This window comes from Silurus aristotelis (genome assembly GCF_946808225.1).
Source record: "Silurus aristotelis genome assembly, chromosome: 23".
NCBI classification, from domain to species: domain Eukaryota; kingdom Metazoa; phylum Chordata; class Actinopteri; order Siluriformes; family Siluridae; genus Silurus; species Silurus aristotelis.
In genome coordinates this window covers 18,150,501-18,166,685 of record NC_139596.1, presented here as the reverse complement: position 1 = coordinate 18,166,685, position 16,185 = coordinate 18,150,501, and the positions used below count along the sequence as shown (strand labels likewise).

At 44.2% G+C, this 16,185-nt stretch overlaps 2 long non-coding RNA genes across 2 annotated transcripts in view; one reads left to right on the top strand and one right to left on the bottom strand.

Moving 5' to 3' along the window:
• Nucleotides 1-641, bottom strand: part of LOC310718584 — a 35,418-nt gene extending 34,777 nt beyond the window's left edge. Inside the window, exon 1 of the long non-coding RNA XR_014531189.1 lies at nt 242-641. This is a non-coding gene — a long non-coding RNA (uncharacterized lncRNA). The remainder of the gene's footprint in view (nt 1-241) is intronic.
• Nucleotides 642-743: 102 nt separating this feature from the next.
• On the top strand, nt 744-6,126 carry LOC310718593. Its single transcript, XR_014531197.1, has 2 exons — nt 744-895; nt 5,551-6,126. It is a non-coding gene; the product is annotated as an uncharacterized lncRNA (long non-coding RNA).
• Nucleotides 6,127-16,185: the final 10,059 nt, after the last annotated feature.

The window sequence follows — 16,185 nt, the reverse complement described above, 5'->3', positions numbered from 1 at the left end:
CCGCACATATAAACACGCGTCTCCTTTTTTATTTCTCGGTGCGCGTCTTTTTTGGTGTTTTTCTTTTTCGGATGCCCGCACTGCGATGTTCTTCCAACTTCATCACACACACACAAAAAAACACACACAAAAACAACAGAAAACGACCCCAAATTCTGCGCTGGTGCAGGAACCAAAATCACACCTTTACGCATTTATAGCCAATAAAAACGCACCGGGGCGCACAGACGCACGAACTCACCGCGCACTGCCGTCGCTCTCCGCCGCTCCGTTATAGCGATGCCTCCTCGTCCACACACACACACACACACACACGAGATCCAAAGCTGGAGTTTCCTCTTTATCTTGCGCGAGCAGGTCCGATCCTTGACCGTAGCCTCGCGCGTGTTCCGTTCACTCGCTCGCTCCACTCACGCGCGCGTCGTCCTCATCCTCGCGCGCACCCCGCAAAATAAGCGAAAATACACACACGCGCGCACAGAGTCCGCTCTCTCTCACACACCGACCTCTCCGTCTTCACTCTCTGTAGCTCGCGCTCGCTCTCAGGGAGGGGATAACGCGCGCACACACGCGCGCACACACACACACACACACACACACACACGCACTCGCTGATCCGCGAGCGCCCGCCCCACAGCACCTCCTCTCCGCCCCAGCGCATTAAATCACCGAGCAGAGAAACAAAGGAGCAAACAGCGGAGAGACCGGAAACGCGTCTCCTCCCTTAATGATCCCCCCCCCACCCCGCACACACACACACACACACACACACACACACACATATATATATATACCCCACCACTGGAACACCCCGGACACCACGTGGCACCGAGGTTAACCCGGGGGATTCGGAGAGGTGCGCGTGCTCGACATCGACTTCGGTACCGTTAGACGGGTTTGTAACATGGTCATGTCCAAGTTTTTAATCTGAGAATTAATAATCGTCTCACTTTGTGTATCTCATTTACTCTCTCTGTGTCTCTCATATACTCTCTCTGTGTCTCTCCTACACTCTCTCTGTGTCTCTCTGTGTCTCCTTTATACTCTCTCTGTGTCTCTCCTACACTCCCTCTGTGTCTCTCCTACACTCTCTCTGTGTCTCTCTGTGTCTCCTTTATACTCTCTCTGTGTCTCTCCTACACTCTCCCTGTGTCTCTCCTACACTCTCCCTGTGTCTCTCCTATACTCTGTCTGTGTCTCTCTGTGTCTCCTCTATAATCTCTCTGTGTCTCTCCTACACTCCCTCTGTGTCTCTCCTACACTCTCTTTGTGTCTTTCTGTGTCTCCTTTATACTCTCTCTGTGTCTCTCCTACACTCTCTCTGTGTCTCTCCTACACTCTCTCTGTGTCTCTCTGTGTCTCCTTTATACTCTCTCTGTGTCTCTCCTACACTCTCCCTGTGTCTCTCCTACACTCTCGCTGTGTCTCTCCTATACTCTCCCTGTGTCTCTCCTACACTCTGTCTGTGTCTCTCTGTGTCTCCTCTATACTCTCTCTGTGTCTCTCCTACACTCTCCCTGTGTCTCTCCTACACTCTCCCTGTGTCTCTCCTACACTCTCCCTGTGTCTCTCCTATACTCTGTCTGTGTCTCTCTGTGTCTCCTCTATAATCTCTCTGTGTCTCTCCTACACTCCCTCTGTGTCTCTCCTACACTCTCTTTGTGTCTTTCTGTGTCTCCTTTATACTCTCTCTGTGTCTCTCCTACACTCTCTCTGTGTCTCTCCTACACTCTCTCTGTGTCTCTCTGTGTCTCCTTTATACTCTCTCTGTGTCTCTCCTACACTCTCCCTGTGTCTCTCCTACACTCTCGCTGTGTCTCTCCTATACTCTCCCTGTGTCTCTCCTACACTCTGTCTGTGTCTCTCTGTGTCTCCTCTATACTCTCTCTGTGTCTCTCCTACACTCTCCCTGTGTCTCTCCTACACTCTCCCTGTGTCTCTCCTACACTCTCCCTGTGTCTCTCCTATACTCTGTCTGTGTCTCTCTGTGTCTCCTCTATAATCTCTCTGTGTCTCTCCTACACTCCCTCTGTGTCTCTCCTACACTCTCTTTGTGTCTTTCTGTGTCTCCTTTATACTCTCTCTGTGTCTCTCCTACACTCTCTCTGTGTCTCTCCTACACTCTCTCTGTGTCTCTCTGTGTCTCCTTTATACTCTCTCTGTGTCTCTCCTACACTCTCCCTGTGTCTCTCCTACACTCTCGCTGTGTCTCTCCTATACTCTCCCTGTGTCTCTCCTACACTCTGTCTGTGTCTCTCTGTGTCTCCTCTATACTCTCTCTGTGTCTCTCCTACACTCTCCCTGTGTCTCTCCTACACTCTCCCTGTGTCTCTCCTACACTCTCCCTGTGTCTCTCCTATACTCTGTCTGTGTCTCTCTGTGTCTCCTCTATAATCTCTCTGTGTCTCTCCTACACTCTCTCTGTGTCTCTCCTACACTCTCTTTGTGTCTCTCTGTGTCTCCTCTATAATCTCTCTGTGTCTCTCCTACACTCCCTCTGTGTCTCTCCTACACTCTCTTTGTGTCTTTCTGTGTCTCCTCTATACTCTCTCTGTGTCTCTCCTACGCTCTCTCTGTGTCTCTCCTACACTCTCTTTGTGTCTCTCCTATGCTCTCTTTGTGTCTCTCCTACACTCTCTCTGTGTCTCTCCTACACTCTCTCTGTGTCTCTTATTTACTCTCTCTGTGTGTCTGTGTCTCTCCTAGACTCTTTCTGTGTCTCTCTGTGTCTCCTATACTCTCTGTGTGTCTCTCCTACACTTTCTCTGTGTCTATCTGTGTTGCTCTGTGTCTCTCTTATGCGCTCTCGCTGTGTCTTTCCTATACTCTTACTGTGTCTCGCCTTTTCTCTCTTTGTGGCCTTTCTATACCCTGTGGGTGTATATGTATATATAAATAAGTTACTTATATAAACATATAAGTTATGATAATGTAAATACAATGTAATATATGTATACAATAACAATGTCACACACACACACACACACACACACACACACACACACACACACACACACACACACATAGTATATATGTTATGACAATATAATTACTATTCAAAACATTGCGTGTACACACTGAGTGTTGGCTATTACCCATAATCCCATGCTGTAGATCTGTAGATATCTATCTGCCATGGATCTTAAATATATTAGATGCCTTCACTTCAGGGTTTAATTCCTTCCAGAATAAAACAACAAACAACGTATTAATCACTTTCACCCTGCTGCAGATTCACGTCACGATCTCTTTCTGTTTTTATTAAAACAGGGACACAAAATATCAGACATTTGTTTGTAAAAAAAAAATATATATATATATACAAAAAATAAATAAATAAAATAAAGGAATATAAATACGGAGGTACTGGGACACCTGACATTTTCAGCCATATGTGGTTCTTCCTCAAACTTTTCGTATTAGCACATGGACACTTTCAGAACAAATCTTAAAGAATTTTTTTTTTAGTGTGTGAATATAATATAGAAATATAATTATAGAAATATTTTATATATTATTCTTAACCTTGTTTTTTTTTTATTATATATTATTTTTTTTATATAATATTCTTAACCTAATTTTCATACTCTTTATTTATACTTATACTTAATTCTATTTATTGTGTTTTGATTGCTATATTCTATATTCTGTATTTTTTGATGTTTACATGCTGGACAGTCATAAAACAAGCATGTTACTACATGTCGTACTCTGTATACATTTATATTTAATAAAAATCTGAGAAAAAGGAAAAGTGCAGACTTTACAATGTAACCGGACGCAGGCTTCAGATCAGATTTCGTCTGAGAGCTCAGGAAGGAATGAACCGTCGTCATGGCGTTTCCTCTCCAGATAATCTGTCCAGATTTCCCTGCGAGTGCGTGCAGACGGATTACTGCAGTACGCTACGGCGAACGCCGAGCTCCCGCGTGCTGTGTGTAATAAGTGTGATTAAACGAGCGAGGCGTGTGCTAATGAGGAGATTACTGGACGCGATCGTTAAAGCGTAAAAGGCCTTTTCATTGAGACAAAGGGGCAGAAACCCCGAGACGAACGCAGCACATCATTAACCTATTAACCGTCCGATCCAGAGTAAGATCTGCTGTAGAAACTTTGTTCAGTGCCATGGTGATCACCAACAGAGCATCCTCAGAAAAGGAGCACAAAAAGTTTTTATATCATTTATATATATAAATATCAGTTCTATTAGTTCTAATAAAGGAGACATGGCCTCTGTGCCTGTCAATCATTGTAAAGGAGGTGTGGCCTCTATGCAAAATCCAATAAAGTAGGCATGGCCTGTCTGCATTGATCCTATTGAAGGAGATGTAGTCTTTCAGCTTTGATCTCAATAAAGGAGGTGTGGCCTTCAGCTTTGATCCCAATAAAGGAGGCATGGCCTTTTAAATGTGTTGATACCAAAGGAGGTGTGGCGTTTAAGCTTCTATTCTAATAAAGGAGGTGTGGCCTTTCAGTTTCTATCCTAATAAAGGAGGCGTGGCCTTTCAGATTTTATCCTAGTAAAGGAAGTGTGGCCTTTCAGCTTCTATCCTAGTAAAAGAGGTGTGGCCTTTCAGTTTCTATTCTAATAAAGGGGGTGTGGCCTTTCAGCTTCTATCCTAGTAAAGGAGGTGTGGCTTTACTGCTTCTATCCTAGTAAAGGAGGTGTGAATTTTGGTTGCAAGCTAAAGTGGGTGTGGCCTCCTGTAAAAATCAAAGTGCTTCAGATCGGAATCAGATTGCAAAACATACAAACCACTTATGATTATGATTACACACGAAAACACTCCTCTTACACTTAAGAAACTGCTCGTGCTCCACCTTCTGCTCGTCCTCCTCCACATTGCTGGATTCTAATCCATTCTCCAACAGGATCACGTCTCCGGTTATTCATGCTCATGAGCTCTGCATGCTAATCAGAAGGTTTTTCATTATATCTGAGTGGCTCATGGTACTTAAAAAGCTGCCTGCCCTGGAGGCCACTCGGCCTGGCGTTGCTCGGCCCTCGGTATGGGGGTCCTAACCGTTCCGCTCAGAGAAGGGTTTACTCTGCAGTGCGAGATGAATAAATAAGTAATGGAAGCGGGCCTGCAGACCCAGGGGAGCTCGCAGGCGAAGGAGAAGAAACAATAAAATACAAATAACAAGCCTCATCAGCGGAACGACAAACATTGTACATCAATACAGTCCCCCTGCGCAGCCTCGAGCGGGTTGCAACGGAGAACGACGGCCACAACGACGACGACATCATCATTATGTACGATCACAGCCACCATATGGCCGGCTCGATTACTCCATTAACCGACGCCATAAGAGGTGCTGTCATTTGCATTTTTACGCCATATCGATGCTTTTTCTTGCTAATCGTCCCCCAGCAAAACTACAACACCACCATTTCCATAAGAGTGCTGATGCGAAGAAATCAAAAGCCGACGTAAATCACGCCATGAGCCGTGTCGCGTAATACATACTAATCTCGGACACTGCGACTGGAAGCGATGCGAGTGGTTTATTGATCTCCGCGGGTTTTTTTTTCTTTTCCTCCCCCAGAAACGAAGCTGCAGATCTGCTCGGGCCTTGATGGAGGGATTACTCTGAAATCAGACCACATCACAAAGCAGAGATCTGACAACCGCTGATAATAACAAGAGAAAACTCTCACACACACACACACACACACACACACACACACACACACACACACACACACACACAGTAGAGGAGACGGCCTTATAATAAGATAAGGCAGGAAACACAAAGGCAAACGGTGCAACTGTGTCTGAGCCGATTGTGTTTACCTGCACTTTCAGCTCCGGTAGGATTCACATTGTTGAAGAAGAACAGGAGCTTTGATGGCTTTGTTTGCGACAGGGACCACATTTTTCTGAGCGAGGTGTGAGGGCTCTCTCTATCTAATCCAGGTCATGTACCAGAATGTCTCAGAGAAAGAAGGTCAGAGAAAGCGGCGCTTGTGTTTTAATCTACTATCACAGCCCTGCTTTACAGCGTTACACGTTCCTCCTGTAACGACACTAAGCTGCTTATCTCCGCCCGCTTTACTGAAATCGTTAAAGATTTATCGAGTTCTTTAATAAACCACGCTGATTGGATGAAGCTTCCAATAAACTCACAGAGCTCCGTGTTTTCTTTCCTTTTTTATTATAAACATAATACATCAAATCATATTCACAGACAGACAGACAGACAGACAGACAGACAGACAGACAGACAGATAGATAGACAGACAGATAGATAGATAGATTAATGAATAGACAGACAGACAGACAGACAGACAGACAGACAGACAGACAGACAGACAGACAGACAGACAGACAGACAGACAGACAGACAGATAGATAGATAGATAGATAGATAGATAGATAGAGTGATGTAGGGAGTGAACACTCGTCTCCAGTTCATTGAGTGACTCGAACCTTCACTTCTCAGTACTAAGTAATAATCCATACACTATTATGTCTCATTCATCCTTCACACAATAATGTTCTTAGGTGTCTGTTTCAATGACTCTCCTCATTAATATCCATCTCCGTTTGTGTGTGTGTGTGTGTGTGAGTGTGTGTGTGTGTGTGTGTGTGTGTATGCCAGCTCTTTATCACTGAGGTTGTAGTAGTCATGTGGAACAGGATCGTCTGAATGTAGCACAACACCGGGACAAATGTGGAAAGTAGGCTGGAACAGAGAGGCAGGGTGTCGACTCAATTAAGGCATGGGGTCAAAGGTCAGATCCCGCAGGACTCCAGGAGCAGGCGTAACACTTAGCCAGGAATCGGTGCAGTTCGGGAGCATGAGTCAGGCTGAAAGTGAAATAATGACGGTTTGACAGTCGTGACTAAGTGAGAGTGAGAGAATGAGAGAGAGAGAGAGAGAGAGAGAGAGAGAGAAAGAGGGTGTGAGAGAGCGAGAGAGAGGGAGAGAGGGGAGGGAGGGAGAGAAAGAGAGAGAGAGAGAGAGAGAGAGAGAGAGAGAGAGAGAGAGAGAGAAAGGGAGCGAGAGTGAGAGAGAGAGAGAGAGCGAGAGAGAGAGGAGAGAGAGCGAGAGAGAGAGAGAGAGAGAGCGAGAGTGAGAGAGAGAGAGAGAGAGAGAGAGAGGAGAGAGAGCGAGAGAGAGAGAGAGAGAGAGAGAGAGAGAGAGAGAGAGAAAGGGAGCGAGAGTGAGAGAGAGAGCGAGAGAGAGAGAGAGGAGAGAGAGCGAGAGAGAGAGAGAGAGAGAGAGAGAGAGAGAGAGAAAGGGAGCGAGAGTGAGAGAGAGAGAGAGAGAGAGAGAGAGAGAGAGAGAGAGAGAGAGAAAGGAAGCGAGAGTGAGAGAGAGAGAGCGGGAGAGAGAGAGAGAGAGAGAGAGAGAGAGAAAGGAAGCGAGAGTGAGAGAGAGAGAGAGAGAGAGAGAGAGAGAGAGAGAGAGAGAAAGGAAGCGAGAGTGAGAGAGAGAGAGCGGGAGAGAGAGAGAGAGAGAGAGAGAGAGAGGGGCGTGTTTTGAGTTGAATAATGTCTCTGCTTTCCAGCAGGCACAGAATTTAGTCATAACATAAAAAGGTTGTGGGTTTGATCGCGGCTCTGAACAGCCTGTTTTGGTTCAGCATGGCCCTGAGCAATCACTCAACCCCGGGGCTGGTCTGGAGGGAAGGAGCATTTGTAGGTCACTTTGACAGATGGATGATGTAGAGTTTCACTGATTAAATAATGCACATTAATTTGTAGAGATAAAAAACCTCACATTCCGTAAGACAATTTGTTCAGCGTCAGGTCTTTATTTCATTTGTGTATCTTTGAAACAGTGCTGTGGATAACAGTGGGTGAGGCGAGACTGTGTGTTTCGAAAAAACTCTACACTGAACAAAACAAACGCACTTTCTGTCACCAACACTATTGGGACACTTTTGTGGTTCTTCCCCAAACTGGAGGGATCGATCGATCGATCGATCTATCTATCTATCTATCTATCTATCTATCTATCTATCTATCTATCTATCTATCTATCTATCTATCTATCTATCTATCTATCTATCTATCTATCTATCTATCATGATGGCAGTACGGGGCATCTCAGACATGATCTGTTTTCCTTAGGTTTATTTATTGTGTGTGTGTGTGTGTGTGTGTGTGTGTGTGTGTGTGTGTGTGTGTGTGTGTGTGTGTGTGTGTGTCAAGTCAAGTCAAGTTTATTTGTATAGCGCTTTTCACAACAGACATTGTCTCAATGCAGCTTTACACAAATCAACAGTGAAGGTGATTTTTATTGATATTAATGTGGCCTAAGAAAACATCAATTGTTTCGTTACTTTACACATTGTATTTTGTGTATCACAGAATCCTGCTTTCTGATTGGTCGATGGTGATTCGTGGTCTACAGGTATATTGTTCTGACGTTCATTGTAACAGGGATCATTCACACGGATGAAAAGGTTTTATTGTTGGTGTGAGAGACTGATTTAACATTCACAGAAGGAGTCTCCAGTTTCAGTGCTCCATCACACATACAACGCCTATTTTTTCTTTTCGGATGATACCATGCGTTTTTAAAAGAGAATTCCCGCCAAAAAAGAGAAATAATAAAAGAACATATCGACTGCGGACAATAACGCGAGTGAGAACAGGGGCAGAAAAGAAACTTGTCCTCGGATGCAACATTGTAACAATGTTGTAACTATAAATGGATAAAAAGTACAATTGTATAAATAGTAACACAATGAATCTGATGAAGCGGTAACAGAGGAATAAAACATTTCAGGACGTGCTGTTGGAGGAACCTCATGGTGACACCAGGAAGCAGACAGGTTTTCATATATTTTTCCTGGTTTTGAACCTGGATGATAATTTTTTTTTAACAGAACGGAATCATGGGATTTCCTTCTGAGAACAGTGGCGCGGCGCTCATTCAAAATCTGTCAGAAAATAAAGGAAGGCTTTTATCTCGGCAGCTTCCTCCCAAGTGGAACGCAGAAAGCAGGAAGCGTATTAATATTGTGATTTATCAGTGAAAACGGTTATCGACACCTGCCTACTTCGTATTCGAGAAGCGCAGGGGGAAGGAGCGGCGGGAGAACGGCGGCGTCTTCCGGGATCAGCGTAAAACGTCCTGTGTTTTTCCTTCGAACGTGATTCAGAGTGATTAGTGACTCAATACCCGTCGTCTCCATCACTGTTCCACTCTCTCTCAGTGTTTACCTGGGCTTTAGGTAACACTCTGAGCGTCCATGCCAGCTTCGCAGTACCGCCCGAGACGAGACGTAGCCGGCACTCTGTACGATGTGACAGGTCGGGAATTGACTCACGCTAGCACAGCTGCCAGCTAAACTCGCACAATTAAGTGTGAAAAACGTCGACAAAGGAAAGCGAGACAGACAGAAACATGTAATTATATTATACAAAAAAAAAGATGTAGAAATCGCCGGGCAACAGGGCTTGAAAAGGCGACGGCAGGATGATATAGAAAGGAAACGTGTAAACGGAGAAAATTGAACTGTCATTACAAGGAGGAAAGACTCGCCGGACACTTCGCTTTCGATAAGAGCGTCGCTCCGTCCTCGCCTGAACTGCCGAACGGACATGATTAAGACAAGAGCATTCAGCGCACGCCTTTGTTAAGCCCCTGATGAGGCTTTCTAAAGATACCGTGGGTGTCACCGATTCAGCACCAACAAAGACGACTTACTTATCGCTTATAAAACAGGGAACAAAAAACGAGGAATGTGTTCAAGGAGCTTTTTTCCCCTCAAAACCTCGACACATAACGCGTCCTGCTGTCCGATTGACCGCTTGAGGTCATTGCCACCTGAATAAAGACTCTCAAATAAGAAAAACATGACAGCAGCATCAGGCAATCGAATAAACACAGCACTCCACAGTGTGTCCACATTCCAGAGCATATGTTTAACCAAATGGGCAGGGGATTTTTTGCCTTTGGATTTTACATCTAAATAAAACCTTAAAAAGTGTTTACAATGGAAGTGATGTTGATGATAATAATGATGGTTTCTACACTATAACAGGTTTGACACCATCTCCTGGAGTCGGAGGAGCTGGTCTGACTCTACCCCTGGGCTTTTGGTTTGACTCTTCCTCAATAGTAGGACTTGGATCAGGTCTGAGTCCACCCCTAGACCTTTGGTCAACACTGCCCAGGTAGGACAATCTGGATCATGTTTGACTTGGCTTGACTCTGATTGGGTACTAGGAGCTGGATCAAGTCTTCACTACATGGATTTTTGGCTCAAATTTGCCGATGTAGTAGAACCTGGATCAAGTCTGACATCACCCCCTGGCCTTGATGGTCAACTTTGACCATGAAGTAGGAGGTAGATCCTGTCTGACTACACCTTGTAAACGTGTTGGACAATTCAGGTATGACTAGCTGAATCAGGTCAGGTCTAACTCAATGCCCTGGACTATTGGCTCAACTCTGGCAAAGTAGTAGAACCTGGATCAGGTCTGACTTCACCCCCTCATAGACTTTTGGTTTAACTCTTCTAGTAGTAGAAGAAAGTCATTTTGGTCATCTAACAAATTTAAAAATCCTAAAAGTTTCCTATAATCCAAGCCTAAAATCTGTCGTCTTTGAGTGTTGGTTTATTCCCCGAAAGCAGATAACTTTTCCGTTGTGATCATTTTTTTTCTCCGATAAAATCCAGGCAGTGTTTGTAGATTTCAGACTCTTTCCTGCAGTGTGACTCCTACTACGCAGAGCATGAATCCAAGAACCAACAGGAGCACCAAACCTGATAACGTCACAACAACTTCACCAATCACAACGGCATAAGACCACGTCTACACTAATCCGGATCAATTAAAAAATGTTGTTTTCATCTAAAAACATTTTGCATTCACACTGAAACATCTGAAAACTATTACATTCCTGTACTGCGCATGAGCAAAACGTAAGCATCATTTCCGCGGGTGTTTGTTTACTTTCCGGCTCTTTGAGGCGTCAGAGCGTTTTTTTCTAAACCCTCTGTTTTTTCACACAGATAACATGCGACGCAAAAACAGCAGGTTTTTTTTATTTATCCACTTTAGAGAACATTTTCAAAAAGCTCACAGTGTGGACGGAAGCTCAAAATGGAGAGAAAAATATGTGTTTTCAAACCAAAATATATTTGTGTGGACATGAGCAAAAACACATTAAAGATTCCTGAAGCCTGTCTTGTTTTTAAAACCCAAACCATCACATCGCCCCTTTCCCTTTAATCATTTCTTCATTTTATTAATCTGGATCGTATAATCATTGGACTGGTTATAAAACTTCAGTCCAATACTTGCACAATAGGCAGAGGCAGTCATTTCCTCTCCCAAACCTGCTGCCTAAAACATGACAAAATCCCCACCCAAAATATCACAAGCTTCAGAAGATGACTGTGTCTATGCACACTGCCAGCTTGCTCTCCTAAGACCTGCTTTCTACCAACACTTTTCAATCCAACAGGCTGAAGTGGATGTCTCGAGCTGTGGCTTCCATCTGCCAGGAGTTTTTCCTCAGTTCTCCCTGCACTGATCTACAGAAATAATAAACTTCATCCAAAAGGTGGACTGCAGGTCTGAAAAACTTTGTGTTTTGAAGAATTGCAAATTTTCTGATACGGATGCACTTTTTCACCAAACAGACTTCAGGAGGTCTGGGATGCATATTAGGGGGATTAAACATCGCATGAAAAACTGAAGCGCAAATTATTCATTAAGGACGGAAAATGAGGAACAATGTTGGAAGTTGGCGTTTGATCATAATGAGCTCATTTGCATATTAACACGCAACACGGTTATGAGATTTGGTTCGCACCTGCTGGAGACACGTTTGACTACATGCGCTAAAAAATCTTTCCTCTAATCAGAATGATTCCAGGTGTCTTGTTAGATGGTTCTCTAAGTGAAGACACTTTGAACAGAGTGAAACGATTGCTGTCAGACAGCTAGCAAAGTCTTTCATCTCGGTCTCTGCAGGTAGCCGGAAAGAGGAAAGTCTTCTGCAGATGATGTTGGACTGACGTAAGGATTGATGTTCAAAAGACTTCGACTTATTTTTTGTTGGAAAATTCTCATCAGATGCGATCAAACTTTAAAAGTTTAAATAAGAATGTTGAAATCAGATAATTGTGGACACCCCCTGGAATAGAAGTTGACACTGCTCGGGAATGTGGAGCTGGATCAGGTCGGTTTCCACCTCAGAACATGAAAAGTTTCCACCTCAGAACATGAAAGGTCTGACACTACCCCTGGACATTTGAGTTGCTAAGATAGGAGGATCTGGATCAAACCTTTGGTCAACTCTGCCCAGGTAGGAAGGGGAGCTGGATCAGGTCTCTCTCCATTGCTATACTCCCTGAACCTTTGGGTCAATCCTGGACAGGTAGAATGAGCTGGATCAGGTTTGACTCCACCCTCTGGATATTTGGTTCGACTTTGCCCAAGCACGAGGAGCAGGATCAGAACTGTCTCCATTTTCTGGACTTTTTGGTCAACCCTTTGGCTTTCCGTCTAGACTGAGACAACGTTTTCAAAACATAAAGCATACATTGAAAATGGCGTTTTCATGTCGCAGTGTAAACTGTGAAAACGTAGGTTTTTCGGAAAAAGCATTTTTAGTCATTACCGCAACGTTTCAAAGAGCCAGAAACAAAATACACAACACAGACACAGAATACGCAACACAATGTATAAATACAAAAGAAGAAAAAGAGACCACGAGTAAGTAGTTACGCTATCAAACATATTGCACACTGGTAATATTGCACGGTTTTAAATCAGTGTTATCGCACATTTATTGCATAAAAACTTTGTTATTGTTATTATTGCACAGATAAACACAATAACAGTGTATATTTTGTTGACTGGTTCACTGGGAGCAGCTCTGTATACATTCAGTATGTGTTATACAGTACAATGTGCAAAAAAATAGAAGTAAAGTAAACAAGAGTGTATTAGTAAACAGAAAATGTTTCGAGCAGTCGAGTAGGTGCAAAAACTGCACGGAAGCAGTTACAACACGAGTGGTGCTATAGACATGAACGTGTAGGAATTAATTTGAGTATTTGAGTGTGTGTTTGAGTTCAAGTTTGTAACAGTTCAGTGGCTGGATGGATGAGTTACTTTTGAGAAACGATTGAAAACAAAAGTGTGTAGAGCATTTTTAGATGAAAACGTTTTTTTTAACGTTTTCAGATTGTTCGGATTAGTATAGACGTAGCCTGGGTAGGGGAAGGAAGGGCAAGTTTGACTCCACCTGTGTAAAATGAGGTAGATCAGGTCTGATGATTGTAGACTTCCCAGCTCTTGAGTTCTGATTTGATCCATGTGGTCTTCCATGATATTCTTCAGACATGACCTAACAATGTTCCTAAATAATAGTGCGATGAGGATGAATTCCCACCTAACCCTTGGTGTTTCTGTGGTAGACCCAGGTTTCCTCTCAACTCAGGATAAAGCGCCTACTGAAACACAAATAAATGAATTTTACCACCACTACTCCATGGTTCGGTAAGTTGAAACGATTTCAGCTGGCAGTTGTACAAGCTTTGCCACTAAGATCTGCTCCCCGAAGCTTTTGTAGAAGCACAAGCAACTGTCCAACTCCTGCAGTCGAGAATCCTGGCACTCTGTTACGATGATGATTCTGGACAGCTGTGTAAATCTGTTCCACTTACAAAACTAAAAACCAAAGGAAGCTGTGATGAATGTACCGAGTGCTTGAACGTTCTTAGATATAAAAGGATTTATCGGAGATGTTCTGAGACTTTTTTTTGTAGCTTTTGCTTCACACAACTTGACATCTGAGGACTGATGTGCAGTAGATGAAACGGAGGAAGCTGCCGGACGGAGCTCGGAATTGGCACCTGTTCGCCGCACATCATCCAGAAACGCAGCCAAACTTCGCTGAAAGCAATTCGAGTGAACTGAAATAACCCTTTGGTTCTGGTGCCAGAACGAGCGGAGCAAATGGATGTCTGTTCAAGTTCTCCTTAAAGAGGAGCAGAGGTGGACAGTCAGTGCTACATCAGATCTCTGAGAACGTAGTCTTAGAGGTGTAGCTTAGTGGGTAAGGCATTTGACTTTGGATCCGAAGGTTGTAGTTCAAATCCCAGCCACACCAGTCTAACACTGGGCCCCTAAGCAAGGCCCTTAACTCCACAGCTGCTCAGTTGTGTAAATGAGATCACAAGTCGCTCTGGATTAGGACGTCTGCCAAATGCCGTAAATGTAGTCCATATTTATAACAAATTTCCAAATCGTCAGTATCATGGAGGGTTGACTAGTAAGTGTCTGAGAGGCTGCTCGTGAGTTAATACCTACATCTAGGCACATCATGAAAATATCAGATATACAATATCAAGAACAAAAGTCCCCCTAAAGACGGCCTTATCACACTTCTACCTCGGGGGCAGACACTTCAGGAGTGTAAAAGCCAGAACATCAAGGCTGAAAAACAGCTTTTACCCGCAGGCCATCGGGCTTGTGAACGACACCCATCCGCTGCAGGGATAAATTACTCCTGCGAGGTGTCAACTACCCCATCCTTCCAACACATTCTCATGATACAGTAACAACATAAACTACAGACTACACACATACACTTCAATACGAACTTAAACAACACCTGGACCGAATCTTCCTCTGCAGGTCTTCCAGGTTTCCACTATTACACTTTCCATCATTTGCACTATAACATTATAATTTGTTATTATGTCCTGTTTTTTTATGTTTAATAATGGATGTCTTAGGCTGCTGGGAGGATTCACAGAGCAACAACTTCATTGTATTGTGTAACACACTGTTTCCTCTACATACCACTGGAAACTCTTGAATCCTGAATCTTTAATTACCAACAAAAGGGCATGAGGTGGTATCAAGACTAATTTCGAGACTAGCGCTGTTTACAAGAGAGTACTTTATTTATCAACGTTCACTTCTTCTTCTTCTTCTTTCGGCTTCTCCCATTAGGGGTCGCCACAGCGGATCATCCGTCTCCATACCACCCTGTCCTCTATATCTGCCTCTTTTACACCAACTACCTGCATGTCTTCCCTCACCACATCCATGAACCTCCTCCTTGGCCTTCCTCTTTTCCTCCTACCTGGTGGCTCCATCTTCAGCATTTTTCTACCAATATAATTCATGTCCCTTCTCTGCACATGTCCAAACCATCTCAATCTCGCCTCCCTCACCTTGTCACCAAAACATCCTACATGGGCTGTCCCTCTAATAAACTCATTTCTAATCTTGTCCATCCTCGTCACTCCCAACGAAAACCTCAACATCTTCAGCTCTGCTACCTCCAGCTCCACCTCCTGTCTTTTACTCAATGCCACTGTCTCTAATCCATACAACATCGCAGGTCTCACCACAGTCCTATAAACCTTCCCTTTCATTCTTGCAGATACTCTTCTGTCACAAATCACTCCTGTCACTCTTCTCCACCCAGTCCACCCTGCCTGCACTCTTTTCTTTACTTCCCTAACACACTCTCCATTACTTTGCACTGTTGACCCCAGGTACCTGAACTCCTCCACCTTCTCCACCTCTTCTCCCTGCAACCGCATCACTCCACTGCCCTCCCTCTCATTCACACACATGTACTCTGTCTTACTCCTACTGACTTTCATTCCCCTTCTCTCCAGCGCATATCTCCACCTCTCCAGGCTCTTCTCAACCTGCTCTCTACTCTCACCACAAATCACAATATCATCTGCAAACATCATAGTCCAGGGAGACTCCTGTCTGACCTCGTCCGTCAACCTGTCCATCACCACTGCAAACAGGAAAGGGCTCAGGGCCGATCCTTGATGCAGTCCAACCTTCACCCTGAACCAGTCTGTCGTACCTACTGCACACTTTACTGCCGTCACACTGTCCTCATACATGTCCTGCACCACCCTCACATACTTCTCTGACACACCTGACTTCCTCATACAATACCACAACTCCTCTCTCGGCACCCTGTCGTACGCTTTCTCTAAATCCACAAATACACAATGCAGCTCCTTCTGTCCTTCTCTATACTTCTCCATCAACATCCTCAAAGCAAATAAGGCATCTGTGGTGCTCTTCCTCGGCATGAAACCATACTGTTGCTCACAGATGGTCACCTCTTCTCTTAGCCTGGCTTCCACTACTCTTTCCCATAACTTCATGGTGTGACTGATCAATTTAATTCCCCTGTAGTTACTGCAGGTCTGCACATCTC